Source organism: Culex quinquefasciatus, chromosome 2 (assembly GCF_015732765.1).
Source record: "Culex quinquefasciatus strain JHB chromosome 2, VPISU_Cqui_1.0_pri_paternal, whole genome shotgun sequence".
NCBI lineage: Eukaryota > Metazoa > Arthropoda > Insecta > Diptera > Culicidae > Culex > Culex quinquefasciatus.
Window position 1 is genome coordinate 29385096 of NC_051862.1, and position 13795 is coordinate 29398890.

General features: G+C 32.1%; 1 protein-coding gene across 9 annotated transcripts in view; it reads left to right on the plus strand.

Annotated features, from left to right (window-relative positions):
• Positions 1–13795, plus strand: part of LOC6052639 (protein phosphatase 1 regulatory inhibitor subunit 16B) — a 224324-nt gene that overhangs the window by 148593 nt on the left and 61936 nt on the right. The gene's annotated exons all lie outside the window — the stretch shown is intronic.

Below are 13795 nucleotides of genomic sequence, written 5' to 3' on the forward strand. Positions count from 1 at the left end.
AATTCAAATTGGCCATGAAGTTTAATCACACTCGCGTTCAAAACGGTTATGATGGTGATTTACCGATAAGGACTCCATTAACCGGTGTGAATAATTCATTGCGAAATTAATTCATTTGCTGGCAGAGGCTATAAATAACCTCAGCTTTGGGGAAAAAATAATTCAATTCCCCTTTGGGTACGATTTAATCTCTTCAAATATTCAGCAAATTCCATTACTTCGCGCTGTCGCTTCGGTGATTACGTTGATGGACTCCTTTTTTCGGAATCCACAAGATAAACCAGGACCGGACAGCTGAATAATGCAAAAAAAAATCCTGTTGGATTACTTATCATCGACGATCCTTCTCGAGATGGTCGGAAATAGAACTGTTGACGCGAAAAAGACTATTCAACATTTTTCCTTGATTAGCTCTGCATAATTGAATCCTCAATTAAAGTTCAAGATTACTTCAAGGACCACCCTAGCCCCAACTCAGAATTCTTTTTTTTTCCGCTCTGCATTCTGATGCTGATTTGATGCATCATCCGGTGTGGCACACTGGAGGGGATTCCGGAATCACTTCCGAGCTTGGCACTTGACAGCCGGCTCGGAATCTAGATCATAGTAGGTACTGACTGTGTGGGCAAAGGACTTTTTGCCGGTAACGAGCACATTTCTGAATGTTGATGACGATGACGATGATGATGGAGCAGCATCAGGAATGTTGCACAACCTGTGTTAGACTGGCCACAGTAGATCTCGGAATCGAATGGAGATTTATGCGAGTTGCGCTGGGGTCAGTTTCCGAGAGTTCCATGCGGGTTTACTCATGCACTTTGTAATATTTGTACAGGGTTGAGCTTGAGTAGAGTAGTAAAGAGGATTTAGAATCGAGGTTGGCATAGTTTTGAGAGTTTGTATTTTGCAACAAATATGTTAAATTGAATCAAATTGAACCCTATTTTTACTGTTGACACAAAAAACGAGCTGTTACTTTTAATTCCGCTATTTATTTTAGTATCTTGACGAAAAAACGCATTGTTAAACTAAAATTAACGGTGACCAGAGTGAATCTAATCCCTCACTATGTCCATAAAAAAGGCTATGAAACTCTAAAAACAAAAAAAATACTTGAAAACATAATCTGGAAATATCCAAAATAGGTGATTCCATTATAAGCAGAGCAAAACTTTTCTTTTTTTAAGGTGAAACGGGATGTCAGTTCGTAGACAACTTCTATTCAAACTAAATACATTTTTGAACTCGACAGATTGCTTGCCATTGACCTATATATTGTCTACAAATCACTAAACTTCGTAAGTTACCGCATTTTCCTGAAAGCTGCGTTTAAAAACTCGAGTCGTGGTACCAATATGGCGGCGCCTTCCCGTTTCACCTTAAACCCTTTAAGATTCATCCTTAAACAACAAATCTATTTATTTCAGTTACCAATAAAGATTTGGATCAATTGTGAAAAACTTCTAAATGCCAAGATTGAGCAAAATCTGTCAAAAATAGTTTAAAAGTGGCTAATAGTTTTTAAGTCCCTTAATTTGTATAGATCGATAACAATACAATTATTTGTAGCGTAATTATTCATCCTTAAACTTATTTTGATAAGTTCCAAAATCTGAAGAAAACAAATTTATGGTTACAAGATATTTTTTAATAAAAAGAAAATTGCTTATATTTATTGAAATAGAAAAAAATATTCGAGCATTATTTTGATAACATTGAAATGAATACAACATTACAAAACAAACATCCACAGCAATCAAATGGTCATCTTGATTTTGCTTTTTGAAACTGGCACGAAACAAGTTCATTAATTCATGCCTTTTTAAAGGACTTGTTCGCAAAATTTAAAAACATTTAGCCAATTATGAGTTTTTTTAGATTTTCTTTATTTGCTTTTCTAATTTTTGTTTATTTTTTCAAGAATGAGTTTAACGAATACATAAAAAAATTATACAAAATTCAAGATTAAATCATTTAATGAATTCAGAAAAAAAATCGGATGACTCCAACATTTTTGATTTTGAATTTACAAGAATAAAAAGTAGAAAGAACAGTGCTCTCAGATTTCGGTCATTCGATTTTTTTTTTTGTATTTTTTAATCCGACTGAAACTTTTTTGGTGCATTTGGTATGCCCAAAGAAGCCATTTTGCATCAAATTCAAAATTGTATCTTTTGAAGGAATTTTGTGATCGATTCGGTGTCTTCTGCAAAGTTGTAGGTCTGGATATGGACTACCCTGAAAAAAAATGATACACTGTAAATTTTTTTTAATGATTTTTCATTTAACTTATTGTCACTAAAACTTGATTTGCAAAAAACACTATTTTTATTTTTTTTTTTCATTTTTGATATGTTTTAGAGGACATCAAATGCCAATTTTTCAGAAATTTCCAGGTTTTGCAAAAAATCTTTGACCGAGTTATGAATTTTATAATCAATACAGATTTTTTCAAAAATCGAAAAATCGGTCGCAAATTTTGTTCAACTTTTTTTTTGATGTAAAAGCAAATTTGATAAAGTGCACCGTTTTCATGTCAAGGCCATTTTTGTCCACTTTTGAAAAAAATATTTTTGAAAAGCTGAGAAAACTCTCTATATTTTGCTTTTTCTGACTTTGTTGATACGACCCTCAGTTGCTGAGATATTGCCATGCAAATGTTTAAAAACATGAAAATTGATGTTTTTTAAGTCTCACCCAAACAACCCACCGTTTTCTAATGTTGATATTTCAGCAACTAATGGTCCGACTTACAATGTTAAAATATGAAACATTCATAAAATTTTCCGATCTTTTCGAAAAAAATATCTGCAATATTTTTAAACCAATACTAAAATTTTAAAAGGGCGTAATATTAAATATTTGGCTTTTTAGAAATGTTAGTCTTGATTTAATTTTTTTGAAAATATTGTTTTCGAAAAGATCGGAAAAATTCACGAATGTTTCATATTTTAACATTGTAAATCGGACCATTAGTTGCCGAGATATCGACGTTAGAAAATGGTGGGTTGTTTGGGTGAGACTTGGAAATCATCAATTTTCATGTTTTTAAACATTTGCATGGCAATATCTCAGCAACTGAGGGTCGAATCAACAAAGTTCAACAAAGCAAAATATAGAGAATTTTCTCAGCTTTTCAAATTTTTTTTTTTAAGTGGGCAACATGTGCACTTATTTAAAAAAAAATGAAAAACTGCGACTATTTTGAAAAAGGTTACCTTAACTTGAAAACAGTGCACTTTATCAAAATTTCACTTGGGTACTTTTTGATAGCAAATTTGATTTTACATCGAAAAACGAAGTTGAAAAATTTTTGCGACCAATATTTAAATTTTTTGAAAAATTATTATTGATTAAAAAATTCCTAACTCGGTCAAAACTTTTTTGCACAACCTGGAAATTTCGTAAAAGTTGTCATTTGATGTCCTCTAAAACATATCAAAAAAACAAAAAAAAAATTAAAAAAATTGTGTTTTTTTACAAATCAAGTTTTAGTGACAAAAAGTGAAACAAAAATCACCAAAAAAAAAATTACCACGTATCATTTTTTTCAGTGTATCCCTTATCCATACCTACAACTTTGCCGAAGACACCAAATCGATCAAAAAATTCCTTCAAATGATACAGATTTTTGAATTTTCGTGTATAATTTTTGTATGGACAGCTGCTAAATTTATATGGAAAATTATATGGACAAACTAATGATGCAAAATGGCTTCTTTGGGCATACCGAAGGCACCAAAAAAGTTTCAGCCGAATAAAAAAATACAAAAAAAATCAAAAGACCGAAATCTGAGAGAATTGCTCTACTGAAGAATGATTCTAAACGATTTTACTCCGTCTGTAATTTTCAAGCAAATTACATTAACTGACACCGTTCAAAACACGTGTCACCGTTAATAACATCGCACCCGCGTGCGTGCTCACTATCGTCCGTGCTCACCCCCTCAGGAAATTTCCCCGACATGTTTTCCAGATAAATTCAATTTGCCATCATAGGGAAGCGACGAAAGTGGGCCGGCGACGAGGAAAAACACCTTAAAGCTTTTCCACGCGCCCTAAAACACGCAACGAAGTCGTCGTCTTTCGAAACGAACAAATCGCAGCAAAACTCGTTGGCGGCGGCGACCTCTTGGAATGGAAAACCCTCCTCGCGCGCGCGATGAAAAGCGATAACTCTTCGAAAAACATAACACAACACTAGCGCAAAGAACACGCAACTCTACTTTGCATGTTCGATTCATTCATTTGCTTCATTCATCTTTTGCTTGCCGGAGGTTGTGCCGTGTGGTTATTCGTTTCAGCTTTTCTCCTTCTTTGGATCATTCATTCATGCTGAAGGAGGAGACCACACGTGTAGGGTAGTTGGAGGTTGTTTTGATTTTTTATAAACTTTACAAAAATATTATTGAAGACAGTCTAAAAATAAGATTTTCCTAAATTACGTTCGATTTTTGTTTTCTATATCATCACAATACTTTGAATTCAAAAACCTCAAATATTTTGGAAAAAAAAATCAAAGGTGTCAATAATCAACCCCTTTACCCTACCTTAAGTGCCGTCCAGCGGACGACCAAGAATTTTTATTTGCCTGGAGAAGACGACGAAAAAAAAAAACGAAAACTTTCCAAGAAAGCTCACAACACTTCCGCCGGGCGCCTTTCGGGAATCGATTCAACCGATCCACCCACACAAACCCGGCGTCATCGAATGCCGGGCCGCCTCTTGTGCAAGGCTAATTGAGTCGAAGAGGATTCACGGGAGAGGGAAATAAAAAGTAACTATATAAACATGGGAAAAACATTCTCGATGACGGTATGAAGTAGAAAAAATCCTTTTGGGTTTCTCACTCGACTGCTTGATATTTTTATGTTAAGTGCTTTCGCTTAACCTTCAACTGATGGTTTAAGATTGTTTTAAATAGATTTTTAATTGTTTTTTTTTTCATATTTTGGTATAATCCTAATAAATTTAAAAAAAAAACTAAAAATCATTCCAACAATTTTAAAATTTATCATTCAACTAAGGCAACTAAGGGTTAAAAGCGTCTGAGCACCAGAAAAATATAATAAAAAGTAAAGAAAAAGGATAAAATGTCACACAATATCGTGGAGCAAATCACGTGATTCGATGTATATTTTATTGATCTTGATGAGCTGGGAACGCCGGCGGCGCCGGCATCGCGATAGGTCGTAAATATTTTGATTTTTTATTTTAAGTAATGATATTCACTGGAGGAATAATGTTAAATTAAAAATCAGAATAAATGTGTTTTCCACGATTTTCCATTTTAAGTTTGCAGACTTGTTTTATTCCATTTAATGATAAACCTTTTAATTCAGGTTTTCTTTCCGTTCACATGCATTAGAGCAATTCTCTAAGATATCGGTCATTCATTTTTTTAATTTTTTTAATCCGGCTTTTTTGGTTTCTTCGGTTTGCCCAAAGAAGCCATTTGCATCGATACAAATTTGATAGCTGTCCATAAAAAAATGATATATGATAATTAAAAAAATCTGTATCTTTTGAAGGTATTTTTTGATCGATTTGGTGTCTTCGGCAAAGTTGTAGGTATGGATAAGGAATACACTGAAAAAAAATGATACACGGTAAAAAAATTGTGGTGATTTTTAATGTCACTTTTTGTCACTAAAACTTTATTTGCAAAACAAACACTTTTTTTATTTTTTTTTCATTTTCTGATATGTTTTAGGGGACATCGAATGCCAACTGTTCAAAAATTTCCAAAATGTGCAAATATCTCATATTTTTGAAAAGCTGACAATTCTCTATATTTTGCTTCTTTGAACTTTGTTGATACGACCCTTAGTTGCTAAGATTTTGCCATGCAAAGATTTAAAAACAGAAAAATTGTTGTTTTCTAAGTCTTACCCAAAAAACCCACCATTTTTTAATGTCGATATCTCAGCAACTAATGGTCCGTTTTTCAATGTTAATATATGAAACATTTGTGAAATTTTCTAATCTTATCGAAAACAATGCTTTCATTTTTCAAAAAAATCAAGACTCAAGACAAAAGGGCCAAACAATATTCATTGTTTTACAGTGTATCATTTTTTCAGTATAGCCCTTAACTATACCTTCAACTTTACCGAAGGCACCAAATCGATCAAAAAAATCCTTCAAAAGATACAGATTTTTGAATTTTCATTTATCATTTTTGTATGGACAGCTGCCAAATTTGTATGGAAAATTATATGGACAAACTAATGATGCAAATTGGCTTCTTTGGGAATACCGAAGGCACCAAAAAAGTTTCAGTCGGATTACAAAATACAAAAATAAAAAATACCGATTTCGTAGAGAATTGCTCATGTATGTATGTATGTATGTATGATCCCCATACCCGCAGGCAACTTGGTCCTGGAACACATGTGAGCGCTAGGTGAACAATTCGATCATCTTTTACTCCGTAATCTGTACGCCCACGTGCATAAGTTTTTTTGCACGAATTTTAGTGCTACAAATACCTGCGCATAGATCAAAATGGTATCCCTCTACCCTCCCCAAGGTGCCAGAATTTTGTAGCGGGTGTAGGGACACTTCGCATAGACGCCCTTGCTCCCATCACGTCACTGAGGGTATGGAGCGACGAGAAATTAATAAGCATGCCCCCTCAGTCGAACCTTCATTAGAGAAGCAGGCAATCCACAACTCACAGCGAACGACCAAGGGAACACCCTACCGCGTATATAGTAAAGTGGCGTAGTTGTCTTCATTGAAATGTATGAATGTTAGAATAGATGAAAGAGTTATTTGAAAATAATAATGGAAAGCTCTCACCAAAAACACGAAATCGTAGAGAATTGCTCATTAGACAAAAATATTAAAGTGTTGAATAACAATCCATGACTTATGGGCGCAAAAGTAAGTTCTTTACTAAGTCTTTGTCAGATCTTGCTCAATTCTATATTCACGAAAATCGTTGAATCAAATAATGATTTTCTATTTCTAAACAATTTTCTTTTAAAAGATTCAAAAATTTTCGATGGGTTCAATTGGAATTAGAAAAGACGAAGTTAGTCAACTAAAATCAAATTCCAATGAAGCAGTTGAACATTTTTGATGGAAACTCAAATGAATCTTGAAATGATTAAAATATTTTTTTAGCCAAAAATTTCAAGTAGTTGTTTGAATAAATTCTCGAGAATAAAAAATGGAAATGGTTTTTATTTTGGGAGTTAGGATAAATGTATTTATTTTTGAATAGAAAAGTAACGCCTCAAGAAATCAAAACTGAATTTAGTAAAACTTTGAAACGTAAACTTTGACTCTACTTTGTTGATTTCGCTGCAAATATTGTTTTGATATCAGAAATCTGCAAGGTGATTCGAATTGGTCGGAAAGCTGGGTATATTTCGCAAACATGTTTCTGAAAATTTTGAAAAAATAAGTCGTTCTGAGAAAACCTATTTTTTACACATTTTAACGCCTAACATTTGTTGAATGATCAAATTCTTATTGAAAATGTTTTTGTCTAAAAAAAATAATTTGAAATCAAATTAATTTAGTTCTTATCACATTTATGTAAAATGGATTGGAAAATCGATTCTCACTATCGGTTTGTGAAAATTTTAACGTTAAGACCACTTAAAAACTAAAAAAACTAAATGTTTAATGTATTGTTTTTTAGAGGAAACAAACCATCATGAATTTGTTTTGAGTCTTTTTGTAACATCTTGGGAAATTTCCTCAAAAAAATGAACAAAACAAAACCGTGGTTCACCTTAAAATTTAACTTTTAACTTAAAAATCAAAAAATCTTATAGAAATGGCGTGTATTTTTCTTTCAGTGTATAAGTTTGTCTTAGATGACTTTTTGGTACGATGTTACGGGCTCGGGATACTTTTTAAATTACAGAACACAAAAATATTTACATAATTTACACCCTTCCAAATGTTATTTTCGAGTGCAACTGGCTCCATATACATAAAAATGGCTCATATAAGCCTATGATTATATATCTACAAAGTTGCAAAGTTTTTTTTTTTCGTACATTTATCCAACGAGGTTCACCGAGTTGGATAAATACGAAGAGTGCTGAAAAAATCAAGTTTTGCAACGAGTTCCATACAACATTTTTTGCAATTCCAAAAAACACACACTGAGTGAAATTTTATGTCAAATTTTCATGTATTTTGTCAATAAATCGTTTAAATAAAAAAAAATGTTGAAAAGTGTTACTTTTCGAAACAAGTGCTGAAAAGTTCAACTTTTCAGTACCCATTTGAGTGCTGAAAAGTAGAACTTTTCAGCATTTATTTTGAAAAGTGTTGCTATTCGATTCTGTTATTTTTGGTACAGAAAAGAAGGCTATTTCGTCGTTCAAGAATGACAGGAAAAGTAAGTAGTTTCACGAAGGAATTGCAAAAATAAATTTATATCATGTTGTATTACAGTGCCTAACCTAATAATGTTTAATGCTTTTTGACACTTTTCGTTGTTTAGAGTTTTGAAATTTGAAATTTGAATTTTCATTGTCCTTGTTCTAGCCTTATCCAAAAATTCTATTATCTGAGGTATTTTATTTTGCGAGGACTTCTAATAATCGAATCTGGACTGTATCAGAAGTTTAAAAATAAATCATAAACGCAAAAAAATATATGCGAAAACATTTATTAATCTCACACAGCTCACAGCAATTCAAATTGATGATGTTGTTCGGGAAATTTTCCTGAAAATTCTGAGAAAATGCTCCCGTGTTGTTCTCACATCACTCTTCTGGCTTGCATTTCGCAGGAAAGTCCCTCTTGTCATTCTATCGGGAGGGGAAAACAACGAATCCTTTTTTCTACATGACAGACCTTCCCGTGATTGTACGCAAATTTCACACAAAATTAAATTTCTTTTGTGTACAAAATGAGTTGAAGAAGTGGCGATTTGTTTTCATGCACACAAAACAGAATGTAAATAATTTATAAAATTCAGAATTTAACAATAGTAAAAAAGTGGTTATAACAGTTTTTTGGCAATAAATTTCTGAACAAATCAAACGTTATTTTTTTTAAATTTGTATTCGATCTTTTAATTTTCTCGATATCTCATTTCTGCGTGTACACCAGTTGGCAATTTTCCAAGCAAAATATGTACTTTATTGGCACGGACACGGAAAGGTGATTGCTATAGCTAGCCGTAATTAAAGCGAATGGTCATTGTCGTTCCGCTACCTGAGTCCATTCAGCTGGACTCCGGTCTTAAACACGGCGAGAAAAAAAAAATTTTTTATGTGCTTCGATTTTTTACATTTTTTTAAATTCATTCTTTAAAAATACAGAAATTTTTCTTGACGTGTTTAAAAAAAGAGCTTTAAATTCTACTTTTGAAGTCAACTTTAAAATATTTTTTCTCGTAGTGTCTAGATTTCCAATCCTTACGCGTTCGGAAAATCGAAAGTCAATAAATAAACGATACATGCGTTTGTGTGAAAACTTATGCTTCATATAAGCTTACGCGCCGATACTGCGTCCAACACGGAATTGAGTTTCAGTGAATTGTGATTGCTGTGCTCGCGCCAATTCAAACGTGTGCCAACGTGAGTGAGAGGGAGCGAGAGGGAGTGTGGAATGGGGAAGTGAAGGGCACACTTGAGGTTGTGTAAACATGAGAAATCGAGTGCTTCGATTGGTTTCACAGAATTTCAAAGTGATTGGATAAATTGCAAGAAATTATTATTTTTAAATGAAATTTAAGAAAAATCATATCAAACGAGACATTTAAATCTAAGCAGTACTTTTAAATTCAATTTTTCTTCCATTTGAATGTCAAAGAGGGAGAAAATCCCAAACTCGATATGCATCTCGAGAATTTCCAAACCCAGCGTCGGTCAAAAGCTCGCCCATAATTCCAACCCAGATTCCATTATCTCTCAGCATCCTCTGCCGGTTCCAGAGAGCTTGCGTGAAAACCATTTTAAACATAATTGCTCTCTGCAGGACTCCGACCGAAAGCGTCGTCATCGCCGGCGAGGTTTGGCATCCGGCCAGACCCATCTCTCCTCCTTCTAAGTGATGATCAGCACCCTTGGTTGTCCCAAGTACCTCGGACGAGCGAAATTTTGGATGCGAAAAATTCAGTTGCGGTGACCCCGCCATAAACTGCGACTGAATTTCGCACCATTTCGTAACCTTGCTGGCGATGACAGCGGAGTCAGTTGTAACGGAAGGTTGAACATTATAAAAAAATAAAAATAAATTATTTTGACTTTGAGCAATTAATTATTTGAGACGTAACGATTTATTTGTACTTTTGATTTATTTCACACTAACATATCTGGAGTGAATATTTTAAAAATATTTTAGTTCAAACGTTCAAAAAATTTCATTATTTTTTCAGGTTTTGGCATTGAAAGTTGGACGCATAGTTGCTGAACTAACTTCACTTAAAAAAAGAATCATTTTTGGTGCTGTAGAAAACCTCATTTTTCGTGTTTGCTTTTCTTTCAGTTTCGTACTGTTTTTCAGCAGCTTTTTCCATATTCCTTATTAGAGCAATTCTCGCAGATCTCGGTCATTCGTTTTTTTGTTATATTTTTTAATCCGACTGAAACTTTTTTGGTGCCTTCGGTATGCCATATAGGTTGTCCATAAAATTTTCCTTACAAATTTGGCAGCTGCCCATAAAAAAAATATGTATGGAAATTCAAAATCTGTTTTTTTGAAGGAATTCTTTAATCGATTTGGTGTCTTCGGTAACGTTGTAGGTATGGATAAGGACTACAGTCGTGCCTCGGTTTAGCACCGCATATGGAGGATGCAGAACCGAGGCGTGCATAACCGAGGCACAGAGCTTATTGGATTTTGGCTATATGGGAGACATTGGCTTTAATCGTACTAAAAAATCATGCAAACATCAAAAAATTATAGTGTTTTGGAATCGGGATGATGTCAGCTATCCATTAAAATTATTATTTCATGAAAATTTTCACAAAAATATGTATTTTTCCTGTATTTGGAAAATGCATTTTTTTTCTCTAAAGAAACCAAAAATATATTGTTATTGCAATATGGGTATCAAATGATTAGGCTTTTTCATACATTTTTTATTTAATAACTACATTTTTAGAAAATACTCAAAAATTTCACAAAACTACGTCTTTTCGAAAAAATACTCAAAATTTCACTTTTTACAATATGGGTATCAAACGATCGGGATTTTTCATACATTTTGAATGTAATAACAACATTTTTAGAAAATACTCAAAATTTTCACAAAACTACGTATTTTCTAATAAAATACTCAAAATTTTCGTTTTTACAATGTGGGTATCGAACGATCGGGATTTTTTCATACATTTCGAATGTATTAACAATATTTTTTTGAAAATACTCAAAATTTTCACAAAACTACGTATTTTCGAAAAAAAATACTCAAAATTTCCGTTTTTACAGTGTTAGTATCAAACGATCGGATTTTTTTTATAAATTTCGAATGTATTAACAATATTTTTTGAAAATACTCCAAATTTTCACAAAACTACGTATTTTTGAAAAAATACTCAAAATTTCAATTTTTACAATATGGGTATCAAACGATCGGGATTTTTTCATACATTTCGAATGTAATACAGTCGATTCTCTGGTTCCAAGGTATCCAAGGGACCGTCGAGGAAGATAATCATCAGTTTACAGAACGATGCAAAAGGAAGACTCGATTGAATTTTTTTTCTTGATACCCAGCTATGGGAGAGAATCATGGCAACGTCCAGCAAACAAAAACAAACTTATGTCAAACACCCTTCAAAGCTTCGTTTCGCGAAGAAAAACGTCTATGCAAGCCATGAGAAAGTGAAATTATTGAGATTAAGAGATTTTTAAAGTAAACTGAATCCAAGGGACCGTCGAGGAAGAGATACTTCAAGCAAGAGAAAATATTGAGGATTGAAGAGAATTGGAGTATGCAGATTGAAGGGACTGAAGAATTCATCTATAGATGGAGCAATATTGATATCGAGAAGATCGACAGCCAGAGACTCGACTGTAACAATATTTTTTGAAAATACTAAAAACTTTCACAAAGCTACGTAATTTAGAAAAAATACTCAAAATTTCCGTTTTTACAATGTGGGTATCAAACGATCGGGGTTTTTTCATACATTTCGAATGTAATAATATTATGCTTTGAAAATACTCAAAATTTTCACAAAACTACGTATTTTCGAAAAAAATACTCAAAATTTTCGTTTTTACAATGTGGGTATCAAACGTTCGGGATTTTTTCATACATTTCGAAAGTTATTAAAAAATGAAAATACTCAACATTTTCACAAAACTACTTTTTTTGAAAAAAATTGATTTGATTATTTAATACCCATAATGTAATAAAATATTGTTATTCCATTCGAAATGTATGAAAAAATCCCGATCGTTTGATACCCACTTTGTAAATACGAAAATTTTGAGTATTTTTTTCGAAAATACGTAGTTTTATGATTTTTTTAAGCATTTTCAAAAAATATTGTTTCTACATTCGAAATGTAAGGAAAAATTCCGATCGTTTGATACCCACATTATAAAAACGGAAATTTTGATTATTTTTTCTAAAATACGTAGTTTTGTGAAAATTTTGAGTATTTTCAAAAAATATTGTTATTGCATTCGAAATGTTTGAAAAAATCCCGATCGTTCGATACCTACATTGTAAAAACGGAAATTTTGAGTATTTTTTTTCGAAAATACGTAGTTTTGTACAAAAATTTGGAGTATTTTCTAAAAATGTTGTTATTACATTCGAAATGTATGAAAAAACCTGATCGTTTGATACCCATATTGTACAAATTGAAATTTTGAGTATTTTTTTCGAAAAAAAAACGTAGTTTTGATAAAAAAATTATTTTTTACATCCGAAATGTATAAAAGAACCTGATCATTTGATACCCATTTTGCAGTAGAGCAGTTCTCTACGGAATCGGTCTTTTTTCTTTAATTTTAATTTTTGTATTTTTTAATCCGGCTGAAACTTTCCAACAACAATCCAATAACAAAAAAATCATAACGACGAATAACAAATCTTGTTATAAATAACATAAAATGTTATTGGCCTAGTATTTTCAAATATCAAAAAATGTTATTCCCAAGTAATTTCCGTCTGCTCGGGATAGAAAAATATCCAACAATTGATGGATTTACCTAAAACACGATGCACTTAATCGAAATTTATGTATAGTACTTTTTGATTTTAAATCCGATACTGCATAAAAATTAAGCATAAATGAGTTAACCAAACAAAACAAAACACTCATACCTACAACAAATAATAATAATTAAAAAAAATAAAAAGAAGCCGATTTTAATCATTAGTTTACCCAAAAAAGTTCACATACACAAACATATGATTTTTCAAAAATATTGTCAAAAAAAAACTTCGAATCGATAACTACTTTATACATTTATCGACAAAGGCACCGTTTTCAAGTTATATGCATTTCAAGGCGATTTTTTTTTTTCAAAAAATTATCAGTATTTTCGCGATTTAAAAATAGCGATTGAAGTTTTTGTGAAATGAGTTTTTTTCAGTGTCACCTTATGATTCTTAATTAATCTTCTCGCGATATCTCGGAAACAAAAAAAAGAAATTTTTCTGCTTTTTAAAAAAAATATTTCGAAATTTTTAAATCAATTGTCACTTATTTTGGACATTTTCAATTGTTGCTGTTATATTTTTTATCATGTAATTCAAAACAATAGTTCCCGCCACATTAATTAATAGGGACGTTTTTAATTTGATTGAATTTGAATGATTTCAAAAATGATTGTTTATTAAATTACATCCAAAATC